Here is a 10,408-nt window from a genome sequence, read left to right as displayed (position 1 = left end):
TGATTACAATTTTGGACAGGTAAGTAACCTACTCAACCCAGGACTAATAAGTAATTCAATTTCATGATCAAGGCTTTGGTCTATGGCCACTCGGGTGACCAAACCAGACACATTCCTTGGGCCACGTCTGGGTGGGTGACAACTGGTGTGTGTGCGTGTGTGTGTGTGTGTGTGTGTGTGTGTGTAAGGGGTACACACACTACACCACCCTGGTGCCAGGGGACTGGGCTGGGACGCTATGGGAGGTCCTCAACACTGACAGCTGGGATTATCATAACTGTCATTGACAGTGGATTACAATGAACACATAGCTGTATAGGCCTACCTACACTGCATGTGCATACTTAGACATGCACAAAAGTAAATTGTAGGTTTACAAAATACATAATACTGTGCCTAGCTCTCACAGTCCACGAGACACAATGTCATTGGCACACTACAAACGGCTAGCCTTACATTCAAATGCTTGTTGTAGTTTTGAAACAGCGTTAGAGCTTCAAAGGAGGGTTTGACAATACACTCTTATCATGATCTGTGATTAGGCTAGGAAGTTCTTACCAAATGCGCCCTCTCGTGTTTGAAATACCTGGCAAGTGTCGTAGTAAATATATAATGTTATAGCTTGGTCTGACTAAAATCTTGTGCATGACCCATTTTGTGTTGGGCCTTTGTATTCAATACAATGCACAAAAGAGTCCTATCTTGTCAGCCTTATCAGCAGGTGGCTAAGGACAACACCCACGGCATAGGTCTCTCAGTTCTTCCAACTCACGAGTTCTTGCTCTGAGGACACACACACACACACCCCCCCACACACACACACCTACACACACACACACACACACATACACACACATACACACACACACACACACACACATACACACACACACATACACACACACACACACACACACACACAAATCCTCTTCTCTTAGGCTGAACATCTGAAGACAGAGAACCCGACTCAGAGCCAATGCAACAGTGATACTAACCTGGAGGGGACCTCGCCCAACTCATCAGGACCAATCAGAAGATCAGAACTACTAGAATCAACCTACTTCATTTTATTGTATAAAATGTCAGCACACAATGTTTAGGGGCTCTCTCAGATATCTCCCTACGAGATTGACGAACGGGTCCGTGCACGCGATTCCAGATATCTTTACCTCTGAATAAACTGCCTTATATTATACAATTATCCACCTTGTCCAAAAGTCTCTACTTGGTCTCCGTTCTCCAGTAAACTTGTTTTATCAACACAAGGTATCAAAGAGCTGCATGAGTACTGGTCTAGAACAGAGCGTGTTCTATTCTGGCAGTCTCTCTGCCACAGAGGAAAGCCCGTTCATTGCTCTAGTGACCTCGAGCATTGCGCCCTCCCGCCTGCGTCTGACGTTGAAAGACTCGTGCACGTACGGCGGTGGAGTGGAGGGAGGCCATTCTCGTGAACGCGCATCCCGATCCTTACGTCACTGAAGCGCCCTGGCTCGGAGATCTACTGGTAGTGCTGGCAATAGAGGATAAAATCAACTGCTCCGAAAAGAGGCACTTTCTATCGGTTGTAACGGTTCCTCAACGGATAACGGTTCTATCTGACGCCGGATACGGATAATTGACAGAACTGGCCTAACCGGATTTATGAGAAGAAGGTAGGTTGCTTTAAAAAAAAGTGATTTTCTAGATTGAAGCCCACTTCTGACTGGGCTGAGAAGTGGACAGTCTATTTACGGTGAGTGTGTGAGTGGACGTCTCAGGAAAGAGCAGTCATGTACATGTGTTGAGTGTGTGTGTGTGGTGTGTTATATGGTAGTTTCGATAGCATGTCTGTTGTAATTAACTATAATTATACGCAGCTTAACTTAGTTGTCGTCTCGAGTTGTTGGGCTCCTCTGTAGCGCGAGATAGAAATGGAGGAGGGAAAATATATTTAGCGTGAGAGGAAAAGAGGTGTCTCGTTTCACTGGGGTTTAACACAATGTAGGTAGGCTATATTCTACCATTCAATATATTCATGTCTTCCCTCAGAAGTATAGGCAATCATATAGCCAACTAAAGCGGTTATGAATCAGTGCATTACGTGTTTTGGCGGTAGTGAGAGGGCTCTTCTAGACTGCCGTTGAGTGTTCATTTGACTGTCTTGCTCTGAAGGTTTAACCCGTTGACTTGTCAGTCTTACGAAAGATCTGTCAAATAGCTGTGTCCAACATAGCAAGTCTACAAAGTAGCCAACAACCTATTCCATCAAGTTTCAAATTGTTACATTGTTGTTACTTTGTTGCTACGCTGTGTGGAGAAAACATTTAGGGGTAGGCCTATTCGGCAACATTGTAGCCATACGTTATTGTTGTAAACACAAAAGCTATTGAAAGATTTACGACAGCTCCGATTAGATAGACACATTATTTTAGTTACGACACATTTTCCTACGGGAATGACTTCTGTATAGTCTATTACCTCCAAAGTGTAATGTTGCCGCCCATTGAAATGGCTTTTCCCCAGCTCCTCCAATAAGCACTGGAGTCGAATAACCCTGGCGCGGCTCACTTCCAGAATATTCAATCTAGCCTCAACATTAGACCTTCTCAAGTGTTTGTAAACGCCCTGTATAATAGACTATAGTCTATTCCAAAGCAATCCGTGATTGACTTCGATGTAAATGTGAGAGGAGGCGATAAGGATTGAGGCGGTATTTGTAGGCTATTCCCGGTATCCACTAGGCTAGTCGTATCCTCCAGACAGAGCGTGCAACAGGTTGCTTCATGGCTGGGCTAACGGTTGTCATCGATCCTTTGTTATTCATGCGTCACTGAATGTTGGCTTACCACAATTAGCCTTATAACTACTCAGTAATAATGTTGCTCTATAAGTAGATTAGTTTGACAGGACAATAACATTATATTTTTATCAGTTATTATTCTCCGAACTGTAGTATTTTTCAGCGGACCTAGTTTGTAAAGGCAGTAGGCACGGTCTATTTTTCAGGAAATCGCTAATTACCAGTGAAGTTACCTTTAAGAACATACACTTTTTTTTAGTTTAGTTTAGTTTATTAGCTCGTGCTGCAGCTACTCTTCCTGGGGTCAATTCAATATTGTACATGTCATAAATTACACAATGCTGTGTGTCTGGCCTTTCGACTGATAATTGATTAGTCAGTTGTTGACCTTTTATATGATATTTCATTAACCTCTACACTGTTGTTGGTCTGAACGTGTGTAGATGGGGGGTCGAGGTGGTACTGTTTTTCCCATCTTCCCATCTCCCCTCCTGTCTGTCTGCCTGTCTGCCTGTCTGTCTGTCTGCCTGTCTGTATGTCTGTCTGTCTGTCTGCCTGTCTGTCTGTCTGTCTGTCTGTCTGTCTGCCTGTCTGTCTATCTGTCTATCTATTGACGTAATATTGACATACTATATAGAACATACTGTACATTGACACTGACATACTATTGACATACTGTTGACATACTATTGACATACAATATATAACATACTATACATTGACACTGACATACTATTGACATACTATATATAACATACTATTGACATACTATTGGCATACTATATATAACATACTATACATTGACACTGACATACCATTAACATACTATATATAACATACTGTACATTGACACTGACATACTATTGACATACTACATATAACATACTATACATTGACACTGACATACTGTTGACATTGTATATATAACATACTGTAAATTTTTTGTTTAATGGACAATCCCTGGTGGACACCTGGTTTAGCTGTACATCATGGAGAAGATCAAAGCCTGTATAACTCACTTCCTCCTCCTCTCTAACCCAGGAGGAGAGTGAAAGTGACAGAGAGAGAGAGGCCTCATGTACATATGACTGCCTGAGTTGTTTGTTGAGTCCAATAGGTGCAAGTCGAGACCTATCAACTCTCAACTCTCACTTCTGTAACTTGAAGTTAACTCAAAATATGCGCTTGTGGTGTGTGTGTATGTTATCATGTATCAACTTGCTAGTGGCTTTCTGAGATATAGAGTCTAATGGATAAGGATAATGCTTTATGAGAGTGAGAGAAAGGATACTAATGTTTTGTATAGGAAGGATAATGCTGTATTGCACAGGAAGGATAATGCTGTATTGAAGAGACACGATAATGCGACATGACAGGGAGATGAAGGATAATGCTGCATGGCGGCGAGATGGAGGATAATGCTGTATTGCACACAAATGATAATGTTATGCACAGGGAAGATAATGCTGCATGACATCGAGGTGACGTATAATGCCACATGACAGTGAGAGGAACGATATTGTTGTAGTGTACATGAAGGATAATGCTGTGATGCAGGCAATCGATAATGCTGTACTGTAGATGAATGATAATGCTGCATGGCTGCAAGAGGGAGGATAATGCGATATGACAGCGATAGAAAGGATAATGCTGTAGTGTACATGAACGATAATGCTGTATGAAAACAAGAGGAAGGATAATGATGCATGACAGTGAGATGAAGTATAATGCTGTATTGTACAGGAAGGATAACGCTGTATTTTATAGGAAGGATAATGCTGTATTGTAGAGGAAGGAAAAGGCTGTATTGTAGAGGAAGGATAAGGCTGTATTCTAGAGGAAGGATAAGGCTGTATTGTAGGCCTTATACACAGTGATAACACTATGTTTCCCCTAGAACCCAGAAAGTTGGGGTTAGCACTTCAGAATTAATTAATTTAACAAAAATTAGCTCAGTCTGGGCAAAGGTATTAGATTCCTGCTGGACTGAAGAGAGCCAAGCTCTTTCTTCCCGCCCCATATTACTTTCTTCTCTTTTGCAGCAATGAGTTTGGTAAGTTTACTTATGGGTTGGATGGCTGCTGTTGTAATGAAAATGTAGGTTTATACCAGGTGTGTGTACAGCTAGCCTGTTTCTCCACATAATAATTTGGTAGGTGCTTATGTTTTTCCTATTTCACACATGCTAATTATACCCCTGAGGGTGGGGTCAAGGCCAGCCATTATCAACGGCCTCCCTGGAGCAATTAGGGTTAAGTGCTTTGCTCAAGGGCACATCAACAGATTTCTCACATTGTCTGCTCAGGGATTCGAACTAGCGACCTTTCGGTTACTGGCGCAACACTCAAACCACTAAGCTACCTGTGTCATGCTGATTGTGCTATTACACAGTGATGTCAGGGTTATGCCAGATATGACAGAATAAACTGTCCCTTTCACACCCCTTTCTCACACCTAACAAAGGGACATTACCCGGGCTACTATTTGATGCTAAGGATAGCATGTACCTGTTGTGATGCTAAGGATAGCATGTACAATACTATAGCTGTTCCTGTTATGATGCTAAGGATAGCATGTGCAATACTATAGCTGTTCCTGTAATGATGCTAAGGATAGCATGTACAATACTATAGCTGTTCCTGTTATGATGCTAAGGATAGCATGTACAATACTATAGCTGTTCCTGTTATGATGCTAAGGATAGCATGTTCAATACTATAGCTGTTCCTGTTATGATGCTAAGGATAGCATGTACAGTACTATAGCTGTTCCTGTAATGATGCTAAGGATAGCATGTACAGTACTATAGCTGTTCCTGTTATGATGCTAAGGATAGCATGTACAGTACTATAGATGCTGCACAAATAGAACATGTGGAACACCATGAGAGAAACAACCCCCCCCCCCCCCTCTCTCTCTCTCTCTCTCTCTCTCTCTCTCTCTCTCTCTGTCTCTCTCTCTCTCTCTGTCTCTCTCTCTCTGTCTCTCTCTCTCTCTCTCTCTCTCTCTCTCTCTCTCTCTCTCTCTCTCTCTCTCTCTCTCTCTCTCTCTCTCTCTCTCTCTCTCTCTCTCTCTCTCTCTCTCTCTCTCTCTCTCTCTCTCTCTCTCTCTGTAGGAAAGACAGACAGAGTAGCAGATGAACAAATGGAGGTGAAGAGAGAGACAGATAAAAAGACAGAGAGTGAACATCTGTTCCTATCAGCTAGGTGATATACACCTGTCCTGCACCAGGAGCTTGACCAACACAATGACTTCCTGTCTCTTCATTATCTCTCTCTCTTTCAATTAAATTCAAAAGGCTTTATCGGCATTGGGAAACATATGTTTACATTGCCAAAGCAAATGAAATAGACAAGAAACTCTCTCCCTCCCGCTCTCTCCCTGGAGACTTTACATTTCACTTTATTTATGTGTGGAACAGATAGTGTTGACTTACACATGACCTATCTGTAATTAATGTGTAATACTGAGGAACTGGTTTACCAAGGCACTAATAACACGTTCAACATCTCTTTGTTGTTGTTGTTTTGAATATGTAATCTCAGTCAGTCACTAGGTCAGGTCTGTTTTACAGGAATAGAGGATATATCCCACTGCAGCTGATGGACTAATTAAAGTGAGCTGGTCTCAGTGACTGGTCTGAGATCAGTGGTGGCAGGTAGAAGATCTCAAGGGAGTTCCCATCTGACTTGAGAGAGAGTGGGAGGAAGGGAGGGAAAGAGAGACAAAGAGAGGGGGACACAGAGAGAGAGGGGGGGGGACAGAGAGAGGGGGGGACAGAGAGAGAGAGGAAAGAGAGAGACATAAAGAGAGAGAGAGAGGGGGGACAGAGAGAGAGAGAGAGAGAGAGAGAGAGAGAGAGAGAGAGAGAGAGAGAGAGAGAGAGAGGAAATAGAGACAAGGAGAGGGGGACAGAGAGAGAGAGAGGGGGCACAGAGAGAGAGAGAGGAAAGAGAGAGACAGAAAGAGAGAGAGGGGGAGACAGAAAGAGAGGGGGGAGACAGAAAGAGAGAGCTGGATAGTTCTGAGATCAGAGCTAACAGGTAGCTAGATGTGGATCTGAAGGGATGAGTTGACTTCTATAAATACACTGTCTGACTGACCAGGGAGGAGAGGAAGCATAATCTGGTGAGGCAGTGATACAGAGATGCTGAGAGTGGACAGGGGAAAGAGGGGGTTGGTGGGAGGGAGAAAGGAGAGGAGAGGGGGGAAGAGAGGGATAGTAATAATGATAATAATAATAATGATAATGATGATAATAATAATAATAATAATCATGATAATGATAATAACAATGATAACGATAATAATAATGTAAATGATGATATAATAATGATAATAATAATAATGATAATAACAATAGTGATGATAAAAATGATAATAATAAAATAATGATAATGATAATAATAATGATGATAACAATGATAATAATAACAATAATGATAATGATGATAATAATAATGATAGTAATAATAAGCATGCTAATGATGATGGCAATAATAAAAGTGATAATAACAATGATAATGACGATAACGATAATAATAATGATAAGGACAATGATAACAACAACAATAATGGCGATAATAATAGTAATGATAACAATAATAATGATAATAATAATAAAAATAAAATAATAATGATGATAATAATAACAACAATGATAATAACAATGATAATAATAATAATAATAATAATAATCATGATAATAATAATATGATAATGATAATAATGACGATAATAATGATAATAATAATAATAATCAAATCAAATTTTATTTGTCACATGCGCCAAATACAACAGGTGTAGACCTTACAGTGAAATGCTTACTGTCACTATTCCGTCGTGGATGTGGTGGAGGAGTCAAGCGCAGGAAACAGAGGTTTAGTCCAACAAGACTTTTAATAGTCTCAATAACACGAGAACAAAACCCCGACCTCGAAAACACGAAGTGGCGAGGGAAAATTACGCACACGCGTAAAACACTAAACATGAAAAAATGACACGGAAAACAAACACGTATCATAGACACAGTGGCAACAGAATAACAACACACAAATACCCTAGATCACAACACGGAACTTATAAGACACGTAATCAACTCCCAAACAGACACAGGTGTGACAGACAGACAAAAGCAATCAAACACAGAAACATAGAGCGGTGGCAGCTAGTACTCCGGGGACGGCGAACGCCGAAGCCTGCCCGAACCAGGAGGAGGAGCAGCCTCGGCCGAAACCGTGACAGTACCCCCCCCTTGACAGCCGCGCGCCGACCCCGGTCTCGGGGACGGCCAGGAGGACGCGGACCCGGGCGCGTGGGATGCCCATGGTGAAACTCAGTCAGGAGGGATGGATCGAGTATGTCCCTCCTGGGCACCCAGCACCGTTCCTCCGGACCGTACCCCTCCCACTCCACGAGATACTGGAGACCACTCCTCCGGCGCCTCGAGTCCAAGATGGTCCGGACCCTGTACGCCGGGACCCCCTCGATGTCCAAAGGGGGCGGAGGGGTCTCTCCTATCTCATCTTCTTGGAGTGGGCCAGCTACCACCGGCCTGAGAAGAGACACATGGAACGAGGGGTTAATATTTTTATACTCAATTGGCAGTTGTAACCTGTAACACACCTCGTTCAATCTTCTCAGGACTTTGAAGGGCCCCACAAACCGCCGACCCAGCTTCCGGCAGGGCAGGCGGAGGGGCAGGTTTCGAGTCGAGAGCCAGACTCGATCTCCCGGTGCGTACACCGGTCCCTCACTGCGGTGGCGATCGGCGCTCGCCTTTTGTTGACGGATGGCACGCTGCAGATTGACATGGGCAGCGTCCCACGTCTCTTCCGAGCGCCGAATCCACTCGTCCACCGCAGGGGCCTCGATCTGGCTCTCGTGCCACGGTGCCAGGACCGGCTGATAACCTAAAACACACTGGAAAGGTGTTAAGTTGGTGGAGGAGTGGCGGAGAGAGTTCTGGGCCATCTCTGCCCAGGAACCTCGACCACTCCTCCGGCCGGTCCCGGCAATAGGACCTCAAAAACCTACCCACATCCTGGTTGACACGTTCCACCTGCCCATTACTCTCTGGGTGGTACCCCGAGGTAAGGCTTACCGAGACCCCCAACCGTTCCATGAACGCTCCCCAAACTCTGGAAGTGAACTGGGGACCTCGGTCAGACACAATATCCTCGGGGACCCCATAGTGCCGGAACACATGGGTAAATAGGGCCTCAGCGGTTTGTAGGGCAGTAGGGAGACCCGGCATGGGAAGGAGACGACAGGCCTTGGAAAACCGATCCACAACGACCAATATGGTGGTATTCCCCTGGGAGGGGGGTAGGTCAGTTACGAAATCCACCGATAGGTGGGACCATGGTCGTTGTGGAACGGGCAGGGGATGTAGCTTACCCCTGGGCAAATGTCTAGGCGCCTTACACTGGGCACACACCGAGCAGGAGGAGACATAAACCCTCACATCCCTAGCTAACGTTGGCCACCAGTATTTCATGCTAAGACAGTGCACGGTCCGGCCAATACCTGGATGTCCAGAGGAGGGTGATGTATGAGCCCAATAAATAAGACGATCACGGACCTCGAGCGGAACGTACGTCCGCCCCACAGGACACTCGGGGGGAGTAGGGTCGGTACGCAGTGCCCGCTCGATTTCCGTATCGACGTCCCATACTACCGGAGCCACCAAACAAGATTCCGGCAATATGGAAGTAGGCTCGTTGGACCTCTCCTCCGTGTCATACCGCCGGGACAGGGCGTCTGCCTTACCATTCTGGGACCCTGGGATGTATGTGATCTTAAAAACAAACCGGGTTAGGAACATATTCCACCTAGCCTGACGAGGGTTCAATCTCCTAGCTGCCCGGATGTACTCCAGGTTACGGTGATCAGTCAGAATGAGGAAAGGGTGTTGAGCCCCCTCAAGCCAATGCCTCCACACCTTTAGGGCTTGGACTACGGCTAACAGCTCCCTGTCCCCAACATCATAGTTGCGCTCCGCCGAGCTGAGCTTCTTCGAGTAGAAAGCACCCGGGCGGAGTTTAGGTGGCGCGCCGGACCGTTGTGACAGGACTGCCCCAATACCGGTCTCGGACGCGTCTACCTCAACCTGGAATGGTAAAGAGGGATCCGGATGCGCCAGCACCGGAGCCGAGGTGAACAGGTTCTTAAGTTTGACAAATGCCCTGTCCGCCTCAGCCGACCACTGCAAACGAACCGGACCCCCCTTTAGCAGGGACGTAATGGGAGCTGCAACCTGTCCAAAACCCCGAATAAACCTCAGGTAGTAATTAGCAAAACCCAAGAACTGCTGCACCTCTTTTACAGTGGTTGGAGTTTGCCAATTACGCACGGCCGATACCCGGTCTACCTCTATCTCCACACCAGACGCGGACAACCGATAACCCAAAAAGGAGACGGACTCCTGGAAGAACAGGCATTTCTCTGCCTTGACATACAAGTCATGCTCCAACAGTCTTCTCAACACTCGGCGCACCTGGGCTACATGCTCGGCTCGAGTAGCAGAGTACACTAGGATGTCGTCGATGTAAACTACTACCCCCTGCCCATGCATGTCCCGGAAAATCTCGTCAACAAAGGATTGGAAGACTGACGGAGCATTCATTA

The sequence above is a fragment of the Coregonus lavaretus genome (genome assembly GCF_964263955.1).
Source record: "Coregonus lavaretus genome assembly, contig: HAP1_SCAFFOLD_4830, whole genome shotgun sequence".
In the NCBI taxonomy this organism is placed as follows: Eukaryota; Metazoa; Chordata; class Actinopteri; order Salmoniformes; family Salmonidae; genus Coregonus; species Coregonus lavaretus.
Note: the sequence above shows the minus strand (reverse complement) of the source record.